The 16114-nt window shown below is 37.5% G+C and overlaps 1 protein-coding gene and 1 pseudogene across 2 annotated transcripts in view; both read left to right on the forward strand.

Moving 5' to 3' along the window:
* Positions 1-16114, forward strand: part of Diaph2 (diaphanous related formin 2) — a 915994-nt gene that overhangs the window by 629027 nt on the left and 270853 nt on the right. The gene's annotated exons all lie outside the window — the stretch shown is intronic.
* LOC105944642 lies at positions 1608-2749 on the forward strand (annotated as a pseudogene).

The following is a 16114-nucleotide window of genomic DNA, read 5'->3' on the forward strand; positions in this document are numbered from 1 at the left end:
TTTTTGTAAGTGTTTGACAATAATTGGTTTACCTTTGCTTTTAAACAGGCTACCATATTTTGCTGCTTGTTCTTTTGCATAGTGTATCATGAGGTTTTTGGCTGCTGAATGTAAGAAAGTATAACAAAATTTAGCTTAAGAATATCACAAGAAATATGGAAGGAAGATGTTTATTCAGTAGCTTATTGATATCATCTAAGCATCAAGATTTTCCAAATATGTTTGTTTTGTCATTGTTGGCACACTGATTTATGTTGACAAAGTGGTTGTACACTTATTCCAGGAATCACATGGAAATATGAAGATAGTTAATGAAAAAGAGAATGTTACCTATCACGAAGTGCTTTTTTTCCATAATTATGGAGAGAACTTAATTTTTTCCTCAAGATTCTGTAGTATAGGATTGGGTCACATGCTTGATCCTAAATTTTCATTAAGGAGTTCTCAAATTCACCCTGGGGAATAAAATGATGCTCTTCTCTGTGTGTGGCTATACAGAGATGGAGAGCCAAATAAGTCCATGGTTTTCCAGCTGGTGTGAAGATTGGAATCAGGAAATTGGGCAGGCAACAAAAACTATATGTAGGATAGACAACACAAAAATAAATTGCTGCTGAACATTATAGAAAGTTTGGATTTGGCAAAATGTAAATGAATGTATTGTGTTTGTGAAATGTATACTTGTGCTTAATTAAATCATTTAAAAATGGGCTATGTGTGGTGGTACATGCCTTTAATCTCAAAATTTGGGAGACAAAGATAGGAGGATCACCATGAGTTTGAGGCCACACGGACTCTACAAAGTGAATTCTAGGTCAGCCTGGACTAGAGGGAGACCCTACCTCAGGGTGTGGGGGAAAAACATCTTGGGAAATCTAAATGCAATATGCAGATAGGAGCCAGGAGTGGTGGTGCACGCCTTTAATCCCAGTACTGGGGAGGCAGAGGTAGGTGGAGCTCTGTGAGTTCAACACCACCCTGAGATTACATAGTGAATTCCAGGTCAGCCTGGGCTAGAGTGAGACCCTACCTCGAAAAACAAAAAAGAAAAAAAAAATAAATAATAAAAAAATTACAATAGGATGCATTACCCACTGACTTTCACCTTATCCTTTCTTGTGTAGGCTTTGTTCTGGGCTACGATATCCAGAAGATAGTTCTGCTTTTCTACCTGTCTTACTTCTTCTCATTCATTCAAATATTCCTTATTATGCCCCTGCTTATGATCAGTACTCATCTTGTCCCTGCCACTGTGGCTTTAACTCTTCAGTATATTGAAATGTAGCATGATTTGTAAGCGGAGTGGAGTGAGATGTAAGAGATAAAATATAGGGCTGGAGAGATGGCTTAGCGGTTAAGTGCTTGCCTGTGAAGCCTAAGGACCCCGGTTAGAGGCTCGGTTCCCCAGGTCCCACGTTAGCCAGATGCACAAGGGGGCGCATGCGTCTGGAGTTCGTTTGCAGAGGCTGGAAACCCTGGCGCGCCCATTCTCTCTCTCTCCCTCTATCTGTCTTTCTCTCTGTATCTGTCGCTCTCAAATAAATAAATAAATAAAATTTTTTTAAAAAAGAGATAAAATATAAACAAAACCAGTGAAGTTGTACTTCATGTTAGAGCATAAATGCCATGGAATTAAGAAAGCATGGCACAGGGCCTCGCCTCACTATGGCAGCAGCCGGCACAGCACGTTTGACTTCATGCTTGGTGCCAAAGCTGATGGTGAAACCATTCTGAAAGGCCTCCAGTCCATTTTACAGGAGCAGAGGATACCTGGGAGGACCATAGCTATTTAGCAACCTACATGAACAGAAATGGAAGCTTCGCCAACATGAGAATTTATCCACTGGGATTGGTGTTGCTAGACCTCCAGAGTTATGACAGTGACATACAAAGCAAAGAAGAGGCTGACAGTCTTTTGAACAAAATAGAAGAAAAAATGAAAGAACCGAGTCAGGACAGTGCTGGGCAGGTGAAGCATTTACCACCTATTGTTCGAGGAGGGGCCATTGACAGATACTGGCCCACTGCTGATGGGCGCCTGGTTGAGTATGACATCGATGAAGTGGTGTATGATGAAGATTCCCCTTATCAGAATATTAAAATTCTACACTCCAAGCAATTTGGAAATATTCTCATTCTCAGTGGGGATGTTAATTTAGCAGAGAGTGACCTGGCATATATTCGGGCCATCATGGGCAGCAGGAAAGAAGATTATACCGGCAAAGATGTCCTGATTCTTGGAGGTGAAGATGGGGGCATATTATGTGAAATAGTCAAACTGAAATCAAAGATGGTCATTATGGTAGAAATTGACCAAATGGTGATTGATGGATGTAAGAAATACATGCGAAGAACATGTGGTGACGTCTTAGACAATCTAAAAGGAGACTGCTATCAGGTCCTCATAGAAGACTGCATTCCAGTACTGAAGAGGTTTGCCAAAGAAGGGAGAGAGTTTGATTATGTGATTAATGATTTGACCGCTGTCCCAATTTCTACATCTCCAGAAGAAGATTCCACATGGGAGTTTCTCAGACTGATTCTTGACCTTTCAATGAAAGTATTGAAATAGGATGGAAAATATTTTACACAGGGGAACTGTGTTAATTTGACGGAAGCCCTATCACTTTATGAAGAACAGCTTGGGCGCCTGTATTGTCCTATGGAATTTTCAAAGGAGATTGTCTGTGTCCCTTCCTATTTGGAATTGTGGGTATTTTACACTGTCTGGAAGAAAGCTAAGCCCTGAGCGTCCCCTAATCACGTGTGCTGCGAGCAGCCTTTCTGACCACCTTAGGCTGTACATGCCATCAAGACGAGTCAGGCAACTGATTGTGAATTCCTTCAAGTTTTTCTTTCTTTTTTAATTATTATTTTTAATTAAAAAAAACAATGGAAAATGTATATTTTGATGAACTGGGGTATTAATTTTTTGAAAGTCAGCTGAAGGACAATTAGACAGCACAGCAAAGACTATGAAATGCACTGACCCCCTCCCCCAAATGTGATTTTTATTTTTATTTCTGTGTGGTTTTTGTTTTTTAATTTAGTTTTGTTTTGGTTTCACTTGACCTTCGAGTTAGACATTTGGAGGAATGAACATCATTGTTTTGTTTTGGAGGGAAGTGCTTGATGGTGTTTCTTCCCTTCCCCCAAATTTGATTTAGATTTTAAAATTTGGTGCTTTATTGACAGATAAAAAATGACTTAGCAGTACTTCAATTAAAATTACAAAAGAGAAAAAAAAGCATGGCAAAGGAAGGGCACATCAGTATAGCTGCAATAGTTTAGTGTTACTTAATTACAAAGTTTTGTTGCACAATCAACATTTTGAAACTAGATTTAATCTGACTTTTTTTTTATTAGCTGCAGATAGCATTGTTTTGCTATTGAGAAGACTTCACCATTACAATGAGACAGCTCTAATCCAAAGCCTATGTACCCTTATGTGGTATAAAAGAAATAGGAATTAATTCTCTCCCACTTGATGAGAAGAGTCTTGCCAAGGGCTCTGTCATTTCACTTAACTAAATGTAACACCATTCTATAGAGCCGGGAGGATATGCAAAAAGAGAGCTTTACCTAGTAGAACAGTGCATTGCCTACTTTTAAACATATGTCATATTCAACACCTAAAGAAGGAAAATTTTGAAAAGACATCTGACCTTTTCCTCATGTCATTTCTAAATCTAATGCTCTTGTCAGTTGCACATTTAAATATTTACTTTCAAAAGATTTCTCTTAAACAAAGAGTATTTTGCTACTAAAAATAATAATTTAAATATGATTTCATTCCCAGATCTATTACTTCACCAAGGTAATTCAGATATCTTATTTAGGAAGATATGCATTAGCATCCTCAAACGGATTTTGAGACAGGAAGCTCTGACGAAAGATGAGATGTAGAGCAAACATGTAGTATAATAAAAGCACATTTTCAGTGCCATGAGTATGAAGCATTATAAGTAATGTACAAAGACATTTAGTTCATCTTGAATTCCTTCCCCCTGGTCCTTGTTCACTGCCAACTGTCAGCTAGTTGATCTGAGAAATGAATGCAGTACTAATGTGTCACTCATTCTGCATTACATACATGCCCTTTAAATTCAGAACACTACTTTAATCCAGTAGTACAAGTCTGTCAAGAACTTCTTGCAGTGTGGGTAGCTGATAAGGGAAATACTTTGGAAGAGGCAGCTTTTCTTGTACCTCTGCGAGAACATTACATATGTGGCTGTCTAATCTTTCTGGATCTACTATTTCCTTCCCCATTCAGAAATTTTAATCTGCCGTGGTCTCATAATGGAGTATTACAATCTTTCCTTTTCAAATAAATGTCTTTTGGAGAATGAGTTCCATCTTTATATAAATCAGAGTGTGGGCAAATAAAGATTCTGATTCTATGGCCACACCCCGCCTTCCCTATGGTATTGTAAATAAAGCTGCAGGCATGCACATCCATCCTCTTGCTTGTATATTGTCTATGACTGCTTGCACATTACACTGGCAGCGGTGAATAGTAGAGAAGAAGGCCATGTTATACATACAGTTGAAAATATTATGGGGAGGTAATATGATGGAGAATGGAATTTCAAAGGGGAAAGTTGGGGGGGAGGGAATTACCATGGGATATTTTTTATAATCATGGAAAATGCTAATAAAAATTAAAAAAAGAAAATATTAAACTATCATTTACTTGGCTTAAAAGTTTGTAGGGAGCTGGAAAGACGGCTCATCAGTGAAAGGAACTTGTTTGTAAAGTCAGACTGCCCCAATTTGATTCCCTAGTACCCAATTAAATTGGCACATGCATCTGGAATTCATTTGAAATGTGGCAAGAGACCCTGGTGTGCCAATTCTCTTTCTTTCACTCTCCTTCCTTGAAATCAAATCATAAAAATGTATTTAAAAATCAATTAAAATTGTGGGGATCAGAGAGATAGCTCTGTGTCATAATACTTGCCTAGCATGCAGAAAACCCTGGGTTCAGTCCCCAATACTGCATAAAAAATTTGAAGCATACAGGAGAAAGTATGTATGGTGAGATTCGGATAGGGTGCTAGGTAATCCATAGATACAAGATATAATCCCTGAAGATTAACTTTCAAATACAGTCTCAAGAAGGGAACTAACATTTTGTTTTGTGTGTATGACTGTGGCATGTGTGCATGTGTGTTTGCATATGCATGTGCACTTGTTTTTGTACGATATGGAAGCTAGAGGTTGATGTCAGGTGTCTTCCTTGATTGCTCACAATTTGACTGAAGCAGAGCCTTTCATTTGAACCCAGAGCACTCTGATTTGAAATCAAGCTAGTCAGCTTGTACCAGAGATTTTGTTACCACCACTCAATCACTGAGATTATAGGCTGGTTATGCCACCCCAGCAATCATGTGGTGTTGGGGATCTGAACTCCACTGGTCATACTTACACAACAAGCATTTACTCACCCCCTCAGTCCCAAGAAGGGAAATCACATTTAAGGAGATAGGAACTTAAATTTCTTGGCAGAGAGGAACAGTTAAGCTATTGATTACCTCTGCCCTTTTTTGTTTCCAGGTGATATTTACTTTTTTATATGTTGCCCCTTAAGCAGAAACTCTGCACTCATCTTGCATGCTAAGCAGGATGATTAGAGAGGTGACCCAAGGCTTACTGGGTATGTCATGAGTCGTGCTCAGCCTATGGTCATAATCTCATATATATTCATCCATAGATACAAAAGACATTTTGAACCTGTAGTATAGTTGTGGTGGTTTGATTCAGGTGTGCCCCATAAACTTAGGTGTTCTGAATGCTAGATTCACAATTGATATTGATTTGAGAATTAATGTCTCCTGGAGACAGTGCATTGTTGGGGACAGGCTTATGGGTATTATAGCCAGTGTCCCCTTGCCAGTGTTTGACATTATCTACTGTTGCTATACTCTACTGTTGTCCATCTTATGTTGGCCAAGGGGTGATGTCCACCCTCTGCTCATGCCATCATTTTCCCTGCCATCATGGAGCTTTCCACTAGTGCCTGTAAGCGAAAATAAACCTCTTTTTTCCCCACAAACTGCTCTTAGGTGGGTGATTTCTATCAGCAATGCAAACCTGACTGCAACAATAGTAAAATGGCATCTGCTCCAAAATCCTACCTATTAGAAAGTATAATATTATATATATATCTTGAAAAGAAAAAAAAAGGATTGTCCTAATCATCAGGATTCTATACATTCCCTGATTTATATAGAAATCATTCTTCAGTCAGGTGTGGTAGCACATGCCTTTAATCCTAGCACTGGGGAGGCAGATATAGGTGAATTGCCATGAGTTTGAGGCCAGCCTGAGACCACATAGTGAATTCCAGGTCAGCCTGGACTAGAGTGAGACCCAACCTTGGGGAGAAGTCATTAAGTAAGACAAAACAAAGAAAATTTGCTACTAAATGGGGTCTTGAAACATGACAATAATTACACCAGGTGGAAGACATATTGTTTCCTTTCAATCTTAAGTAGAAGCTATACCAAGATAATAATTTTAATCATTTAATTGTAATAATCATTGTATAGTTTTTCATGAGTTCTTATCTGTTCTTCCAATTTCCTTTTCTTATATTTTTTAAATTTAAATTTAATTTAATTTAATTTATTTGAGAGAGAAAGAGGCATCTAGGGAAAAAGATAATGGGTGAGCCAGGGCCTTTATCCACTGTCAATGAACTTCATACACATGCACCACATTATGCATCTGGCTTATGTGGACTCTGGGAAATGGAACTTGGGTCCTTTGGCTTCACAGGCAAGTGCCTTAACCACTAAACTATCTCTCCAAGCCTGTTCTTCCAATCTCTATGCTTTCCTGAACTATGATTTTTTTTTTTTTTGAGGCATGATAACATTCTAGACCAGACTAAACTAGAATTCACTCTTTGCCCAAGGCTGACCTCAAATTTATAGTGACAATCCTACTTCAGACTGGGATTATAGGTGTGAGCCATGACACCTGGCTACTGAATTTTTATTATGTAGCAGATTCAGTGGCACATAAAAATAAGCAGCAACTGTTTATTTATTGGCAAATATGTTTGTAACTGATAATCATATTGTCCCTGTACTAAAAATCTAATGATAAATGGCCTTTTTGATTAAATGTTTCAAAGCCTTTCATTATTTAAATGACTTCATCAACATTAATTCAGTAATTATTTGACTAAAGTATTTGAATTTATCTTCTTTAATACCCATCATTCTAAGTTGTAACCTGCCTAATTAAATTATATTTTCAACATGAAATCATTAATTTTTTGTTAATAATTTTCATATATATGCATAATTTATTTTGATCAAGATACTCTCCCATAACTTTCTTTTGTCCCCTTCAACATCACACTTCCACTGAACCCCTTCTTTTTACAATTGATCCCTCTTATATTTTGATACCTTTTTTCCCCTCCTCCATCATCCATGATAGCTTGACGATAGACCCAGTGCATGTAACAACAAAGGTGGTTTTGTCTTTTTTTTTTCTTTTTCTTTTTTTGGTTTTCCAAGGTAGGGTCTCACTCTAGCTCAGGCTAACCTGGAATTCACTATGTAGTCTCAGGGTGGCCTCAAACTCATGATGATCTGCTTATCTTTGCCTCCCGAGTGCTGGGATTAAAGGCCTGTGCTATCACACCCGACTTGTTTTGTCATTTTTAGTTTTAGTTTTGGGTTTGTTTTGGTTTTGGGGTAATAATGTCTCAGTATATGGTTCAGTATGGTCTCAGACTTGCTGTGTAGCCCAGGATGCCCTCAAACTTACTTTTCTCCTGCCTACTGAGTGTTGGGGTTATAGCATTTACTCCCATGTCCTGAGGTGTGTACCTTGTGAGTCAAGCTAAAAATGTACACGGGAAGAATCTCAAGTTTATTTCCTTGGTGAATTCTGAGATAAAACATCCCCTCATTAGCATTCTTTTGTGATGCTATGCCCTTTTGCCCTATGATGGGCCTTTACATCTTCATGATTTATCCAGACTCACATGTTCACCTGCTTATCTCTAACTTGTTTCTCTTTTGATAAAAATCATTCAAGAAGGGCTCTTCTTTTAAGTCATGCCTCATCTTTTTAGTTTCCAAACACTTGCCATTTTCAAAAAGATTTTAAAAGATGAATATCAGAGTGAGTCTCCAGTCAGCCTGGACTAGAGTGAGACCTTATCTCAAAAAAAAAAAAAAAAGAAAGAAAGAAAGAAAGAGAGAGAGAGAGAGAGAAAGAAAGAAAGAAAGAAAGAAAGAAAGAAAGAAAGAAAGAAAGAAAGAAAGAAAGACAAACCTTTTGAAGAGGGAAAAAATCCTCACTTCTCTCTTTTGGGGATTTCGTTCATTAAAAGAAGTAAAATAGGGCTGGAGAAATGGCTTAGTGGTTAAGGCATTTGCCTGCAAGGCCAAAGGACCCAGGTTCGATTTCCCAGGACCCACATTAGCCAGATGCAGTGGCTGGAGGTCCTAAAGCTCCCATTCTCTCGCTCTCTCCCTCTTTCTCTGTTAAATAAAAATAAAATATTTAAAAAAAAGAAGTAAAATACTTATACTATTTACTTGATAAAATCTAGTCATGTTACATTGCTTAGTTATTGCATACAGTGTCATATTTTTCCTTTATGAGTCTTTAAATATAAAGATGCGGAAAGTAACACTGAAATTTCATTGTTCTTGAGTATCTATAATATGTTGTTCAGAAGTCACATTGAAAAAAGTCAAGTCTAAAATATGATGCTTATTACTGTAAAGTTTTGAACAGGAAATAAGATCCAGTGTGTCTGTAAACTCTCTAAATCCTCATATAAGTTATTTGTCCAGCACGTCAAGCCTAATGGTAAAAATCCCTTTCTACCAATAAATAAAGCAACTTAAACAGAAGATTCATGGAGAAGCCAGCAAACTCCTCTATAAATAATGGTGTATTACCTAGGGAGGTAAAGGGGAGGGCAGTAGATCATTAGCATAGTAAGAAAAGGATAATCCCAGCAGTAAGAAGTGGTATTTGGCCAAATCTAGGTCATGATCAAGGAGATAATCACAAATGGGATGTGTTTATACTGTGGAAGATAGCTAGAGTTTGCATCTACAAACAGAATGGCTTGCTTCCCAGACTGCAATCACCAGTATATAACAGTACCCTTCTTATTTCTACTTGGAAAACGAGGATTTTGATGCAGAACATCTCTTGTTCTGACCTCTATTTCATTCAAACTCAACTTTGAAATGATCCATAATATTTTGTTCGCAGATATTTTCAAAGGTCAACTCTCTGCTATTGCATATCTTATACATGAGATGTCAGAGAGACATAAAATTGTTTATTCATTTTATTTTTTGTTTTATATCTAATGACTCATATATATATATATATATATATATATATACATATACATATGCCTATGGAAAGAAAATATCCTAGAATAGAAATAGAAAAATTCTCTAAGATTTTATCTCATAACTCCAACTTCTGGCATATTTTCCCTAACTCTTCAGTAGCTAACTTGCTAATCCTTCAAATCATTTTGTACAGAAAGCACTTTCTTGACTGTGTTCCATTGCTTTGCCATCTGTACAGTAGTGCTCTTTTTAATTCACAGAGTTTTTCCTCACAATTTAAATGTAAAACCATTATTCTGATTTCTGGAAATCTGGAAGATATATCCAATAAACTTGCCCTTTCAATAAATAACCATTTTGTATCCATAGTTTCCTTAATCTCATTTCTCCTGAAAATAAGTGCCTGTGTTTTGTTTATGATAGGGCATTTCCCAAACTTTTACTATTTCTTTTCATTTTTTTTACATGTTTCTTGAATAGGCAGGATCCATTTCTGAGGTCTGCATTCATATGTGAATCTGTCTTTGCATGTTGTCGTTCATTGAGCAAATTCAGCACAGCTCTTTTAAAATGATCAAAGTATCTGAAAGGAAAACTTGAGTAAGAATGTTGCTAGCACAAGTGTGTATTGGCTTAGTATTTACACTAAATTTGTTACATTGATTTCACTAATTAATAAATAGTTATTGGTTGATGAGATATGGCTCAGTCAGTAAACTGCTTGGCATGCAAACATGAAGACATGGGTTTGGAGCCCAAGAACCCACATAAAAACTGGGCATGGCAATGCATGTCTACAATCTCAGCTCTGAAGAGACAGACAGGAGGATCCCCAAGGCTCACTGGACAGCTAGTCTTGCCAAATCAGTGAACTTCAGGCTCAATGAGAGTCCCTATCTAAAAAATAATTTGGGATCCTGGCATGGTGGCACACACCTTTACTCCTAGCCTTCCATCAGGAGGTAGAGGTAGGAGCATCCCCATGAGTTCAAGGCCACCCTGAGGCTACATAGTGTATCCTAGGTTAGCCTGGGCTACAGTGAGACCCTACCTCAAAAAAAAAAAAAGCCAGGTGTGGTGGTGCATACCTTTAATCCCAGCACTCAGGAGACAGAAACAGGAGGATCACTGTGAATTCAAGGCCACCCTGAGACTACATAGTGAAATCAAGGTCACCTGGGTCAGAGTGAGATCCTACCTCAAAAAACTAAAAAAAAAAAAAAATAGGGCTGGAGGGACTGCTTAGTGGTTAAGGCATTTACCTGAAAAGCCAAAGGATCTAGGTTCAATTCCCCAGGACACACATAAGCCATATTCACAAGGTGCCCTTGTATGTATCTGGAGTTCATTTTCAGCAGCTAGAAGCCCTGACATCTTTCTTTCTCTCCCTCTCTCTCTCTCTCTCCCTCTCTCTCTCCCTCTCTCTCTCTCTATCTATCTCTCTCTCTCTCTCTCTCTCTCTCTCTCCCCCTCCCTCTCTTTCTCTTTCTATCAAATAAATGAAAAAATAAAAATAAAATATTAAAAAATAATTGAAAGGTACTGGAAAAGACAACTGACATAAACTTCTGGCCTTTAAACATGTGTACATATATGTGCACATGCACCTGCACATGCATATGCATCGCTTCAAATGCAAACATGAATATACACATACACATGCATGCACACACACACACACACACACACACACTTAGAGGAAGAGTTACTGTATTATTAGGTCCCTCTTTTGCATAAGGTAATATAAAAGATTTTCTGTTCAAAGTCCTTATCTAGAGTACAAGAGATGATTCAGTGAATAAAGAGCCTGCCACACAAGAGTTAAGACCCAGCATCCAGCCTGTAATCCCAGCACACAGGATTTGGCATAAAATGGATCCTTGGGACAAGCTGGCTAGCTAGACTAACCAAATTAGTAAGATTTGGATTCAAGTGAGAGACTCTGGCTCAGTAAATAAAGGGCAGATCAATCAAGGAAGACACTCAGCATTAGCCTCTGGCCTCCAGACACACATGCATGCATACACATGCAAACATATGCACACCTGAATCAAGCATGTTGGGTTATACCTGTAAGCCCATCATCCCAGAGGCTGAGACAAGAGGATTCCTATGAATTTTTGATCATCCTAGACTACATAGTGAGTACCAACTAGCCTGAGCTATATAGAATATATCCCTGACTCAACAACTAAATAAATCTTCATCCAAGCTTAACATTACATCTGAATAAAACTAAACTTATGCTGAGCTTATCCCATCAAAGTCTACAAAAGTAATATAATAGGGAAGCAACTTGAAAAAAGTAATATTTGGATATTTAAGTGCACATAAAATGTGTAACACATGTTTATATATATATGTATATATATAACCATTTGTGCATTTTTTTTAGTGGTCATTTGTGAGGCATGCTTTGGAGTCCCCAATTTAAGGGAGGGCAGAATTTAAAGATATGCTTACTGTCTTGTAATTAATGCAAATTCCTTTATTCTTACCAAAAATATAAATGTGTTACAAAGTTAATTTTTGCACCAATGTGACCCATAGGTGATATGTTGCCATACTTCTCCATGCCTCACCAAGGCTATGTTTGTTGTGTGTGTTGTGTGGAGATATATATATATATATATATATATATATATATATATATATATATATATATATATACACATATATATGGTATGAAAATTACACTGATTGTTCAGACAACATCAACAAAGGGAAATGTGCAACTCCATAATTACTTGAAGGACATCTTGCTGTCAGTAGTTTGGCAGCTAGGGCAACAAATCAGCAAACAATTGCTTTCTACTTAGACAAGCACAGAGTTCTGACCAGTAATCAAGACAACTTTGTGAAAAGAAAATTGAACTCAACCATTTTAATTTACTTGTATGAAAGAATCAGTGCTCTACAGTCTAGTCCAAGAGAAAGAAGTATCTTTTTATTCTCTAAGACTTTTATTTCCTCCCATTGACATTCATTCTCAATGATGATTGAAAAACAAACACTAGACTCTAGAATACTATTGCACCTAGCACTAAGGCAGTACTCCTTTTGAGTCTGAGAGGTAGAAAAATAGAAGAGGAACATTGCCCGTGCTTCCTCGTCTCACCCAATGGTACCATAAGTGAAAAAGCCTTGTTTGTGATGCTTACCATTGAGTTCCCATATGTGATAATCATGGCTGATAAGGAATATTTCCAACATCTCTGTAAAGGCACAACTCGCTAGATACCAAACAGGTTATTTTTCTCTTACCTTTATTGTTTCCTTGTCTCTTCTGCCTCTTTCTTTGTCCCTCCCACCAATAAAAGCTAAAGGGCAGTGCCCAGAGAGATTCTGAGCAATTCATTCAAAAACAAAATGAAGAAGAAAAAGAATTTTAGTGGATGTATATCAGAAATAGGATCAAGTTCATCTAGGAATAAATAAAATATAAACTAAAGGCATAAAGTGAATAGTGTAGAGTCAATGTCACACACAAAATACCAGAGTAAAGTTTTGTTTGCTGTTTGTTTTGCAAGGTAGGGTGGTGATCTAGCCCAGACTGACCTGTGATTCACTGAGTAGTCTGAGTGACCTTGAACTCATGGCAATCCTCCTACCTTTGCCTCCCAAGTGTTGGGATTAAAAGTGTTTGCCACCACACCCAGGAGAGAGAGAGGGAAAGGGGGGGGGTATGGTTCTACAAGGGCCCTGATATGAACTTCAGGCACAAGCATCACTTTGTGTGTCTGACTTTATATGGATCCTGGGGAATCAAAGTTGGGTCTTTAGGCTTTAAGGATAAGCACCTTAACTGCTGAGCCATCTCTCTAGCCCCAGAGTAAAAATTTTTGAATTTAGTGAAACACTTCTTATATATTGGTCAATATGTGAAATGTGACTTTTTTTTTAAGATGATAAACCCAAAATGTGTATTGTCAAAGGAACCTTATATCTCTTAATTTTATTAAAAAAAAATAACAACATTGCTCTAAAAATTCTTGGTGGAGTCCTATTTTGGGTTTATACTTGGAGTTATATGACAGATGCTTTATCTTCCCAGATGAATTTAATCTTTGTAATTTGAGCATGCACATGATTTCTAGAACCAGTCCAACATGAGAATAAACCAATTGTACGATAATAACACATGAAAGAACTAGGTAAAAAGAACATCTCTGGTTACAAATATTGTGAACCAAGTGCTGAACAGAGTGTTCAGTGGTTAACATGCTTATCTACAAATATTGTGAATCTAAAATAATGAAACTGATTTCAGTTGACTCAGAGGTCAGTTTACAAGGAGGAGTCACAAACAAAATAAAAGGTCTCACCAACATAAATTTTTGACTTCCCAAGGTGGCTGTTTGAAGACAAGGTTTCACACTTTCAAGATGTATTGGAACCAATCTTACAGCTTTACAGTTGTACTTCAAAGTGTAACAAAAAATGATAAGCTTTAGAAGGATTAACACATTAACCACTGGTAGGCATTGAATTGCACATGTCTTAGAATATCTTTCAATGTTTGTTTCCTTATTTTTGGGGAAGGCATATAAAGATTCAGAAAACTATTATTTAAAAATAATGTCCAGGGCTGGAGAGATGGCTTAGTGGTTAAGCGCTTGCCTGTGAAGCCTAAGGACCCCGGTTCGAGGCTCGGTTCTCCAGGTCTCACGTTAGCCAGATGCACAAGGGGGCGCACGTGTCTGGAGTTCGTTTGCAGTGGCTGGAAGCCCTGGCACGCCCATTCTCTCCCTCTCCCTCTATCTGTCTTTCTGTCTGTGTCTGTCACTCTCAAATAAATAAATAAAAAAAAAATGAAAAAAAAATAATGTCCAAAGGAGACCCTATCTTGAAAAACAAACCAACAAAAACAAACAAACAAAAAAATAATGTCCAATAAGACCCAGATGAAAACATCAACATTGTAAAATATTTGAAAAAAAAAATCCCTATGAGGAAGTTGTTATTCTAGAAATTGATAATGAACTTGGGTATGGTAATCCCAACATTCTTCAGGAGGCAAAGGTATCTGCCTGAACTACATAGATTTTTCCAAAGGCTGCTACAATCCATCCCTCCTCCATCTCTAAGCATAAGTTTTTTTTTGTTTTTTTTTTTTAATACCTGCATTGAAATTGAGGATTGGCTTCAGTTTTCTTTTTATTATTATTTTTTGTTTGTTTTTGAAACTTGGGTACTACAGCAACTCCTGGTGACAAGCTATACCTACATGATGTTTTTTTTTTTTTTTTTTTGTGGAGCTTTTGACTGGTTTACTTTTTTCACAAAGGTCAATAAACAAGATACAGGCTTATAACTTGACAGATTTTGCTGAGTCACAAGGAAGTATTTCCTTTTTCAAATGATGAAGTATCAGAATAGGTTTCTGGGGGAGGTCATGGGACCCTATCTATAGTTAGAGAACTGGAACTAACTTATCTTGAGGAGGACCATTGCTCTTTAGCTGATCTATAAATTCTACTTGTCAAGGCAACTTGCTATAGTCATCCAAGTCTCCAAGGGGCTTTTCTCCACATTGCAATGGGCTCATCAAAACTTTATGGAGGAGGGCTGGAGAGATGGCTTAGCAGTTGAGCGCTTGCCTGTGAAGCCTAAGGATCCCGGTTCGAGGCTCGGTTCCCCAGGTCCCACATTAGCCAGATGCACAAGGGGGCACATGCGTCTGGATATTGTTTGCAGAGGCTGGAAGCCCTGGCGCGCCCATTCTCTCTCTCCCCTCTATCGGTCTTTCTCTCTGTGTCTGTCGCTCAGTGAGTAGTTCACCACTTGCATGAGCTTCTACATTCAGTACTTAGCACTGAAAATAAAATAACAAAAACTTATTTATTGTGTTGTTTCTTCTATCTTCTAAGCTAGATACGGTATTAAAGCAGTAAAGTCAGGTCTCAGACCTGTGACAGCACATGATACATTTCCCTCCACCCATACTTTTCTGAGATGTTTTTCCCATTAAAATATTGTTATCAGTCTCTTCAGAATTTCATTTTTTGCTTTGGATCAAAAAAGTTATAAAATAATTTCCTATAGTCACTCAAAACACTCTGTAGATTTTAATCAAGTAGAGGTCCATGGAGACATGTTGAAGTCAATTGTTTTCCTTTCCCAAATGCAAAGATAGATACTCACAATCCTAGTATGAGAAATGTTTGCAGAAACCTGAAGCATTTGAAAACTGTTTCCATGCTACAGATTGCAGATTAACTTCTAGCTAATCATAGTTCAATATTCTAATAGGATGTGACGGGAGAGACAGTTTTTCCTCCAATTTCAGATCACATGTTTTTGCAGTTGTAAGGCAAATTTTAAAAGAAGGCCTTGGGGATCACAGCAGCCATCATTATCAGTGCATGACCGCTTTGTAACCAACTGCAACTTTAATATCCAAGGAGATTTGCACATAGCAGTCTTTTTTTTTTCTTTCTTTCTTCTTGTTTTTAATAATTTACCATTGAGATTCTCTTCATGACCATGCTGGTGTGCAAAGATCTGTTTGTCTGTCAAACCTCCAGATATGTACTGCAAGGGAAAGACACATTAATTTTTTATTTGTTTCCTAAGGAGTCTGAGCAGTAAGCTGGTTGTGCAGAATAAAAGAGGACTATTTTGAACACGTGAATTCACTTCAGCTGGTTTCCTCCCCTGCAGCAGATCAGTCTCTTCTATAAGTCTCTCCTCTTCCAAAAAGGAGATATTTATACAAATCAACTTAAGGAATTTTTTGTCTAAACCATCCCCCAAAACCTATAAAC

Source organism: Jaculus jaculus, chromosome X (genome assembly GCF_020740685.1).
Source record: "Jaculus jaculus isolate mJacJac1 chromosome X, mJacJac1.mat.Y.cur, whole genome shotgun sequence".
NCBI classification, from domain to species: domain Eukaryota; kingdom Metazoa; phylum Chordata; class Mammalia; order Rodentia; family Dipodidae; genus Jaculus; species Jaculus jaculus.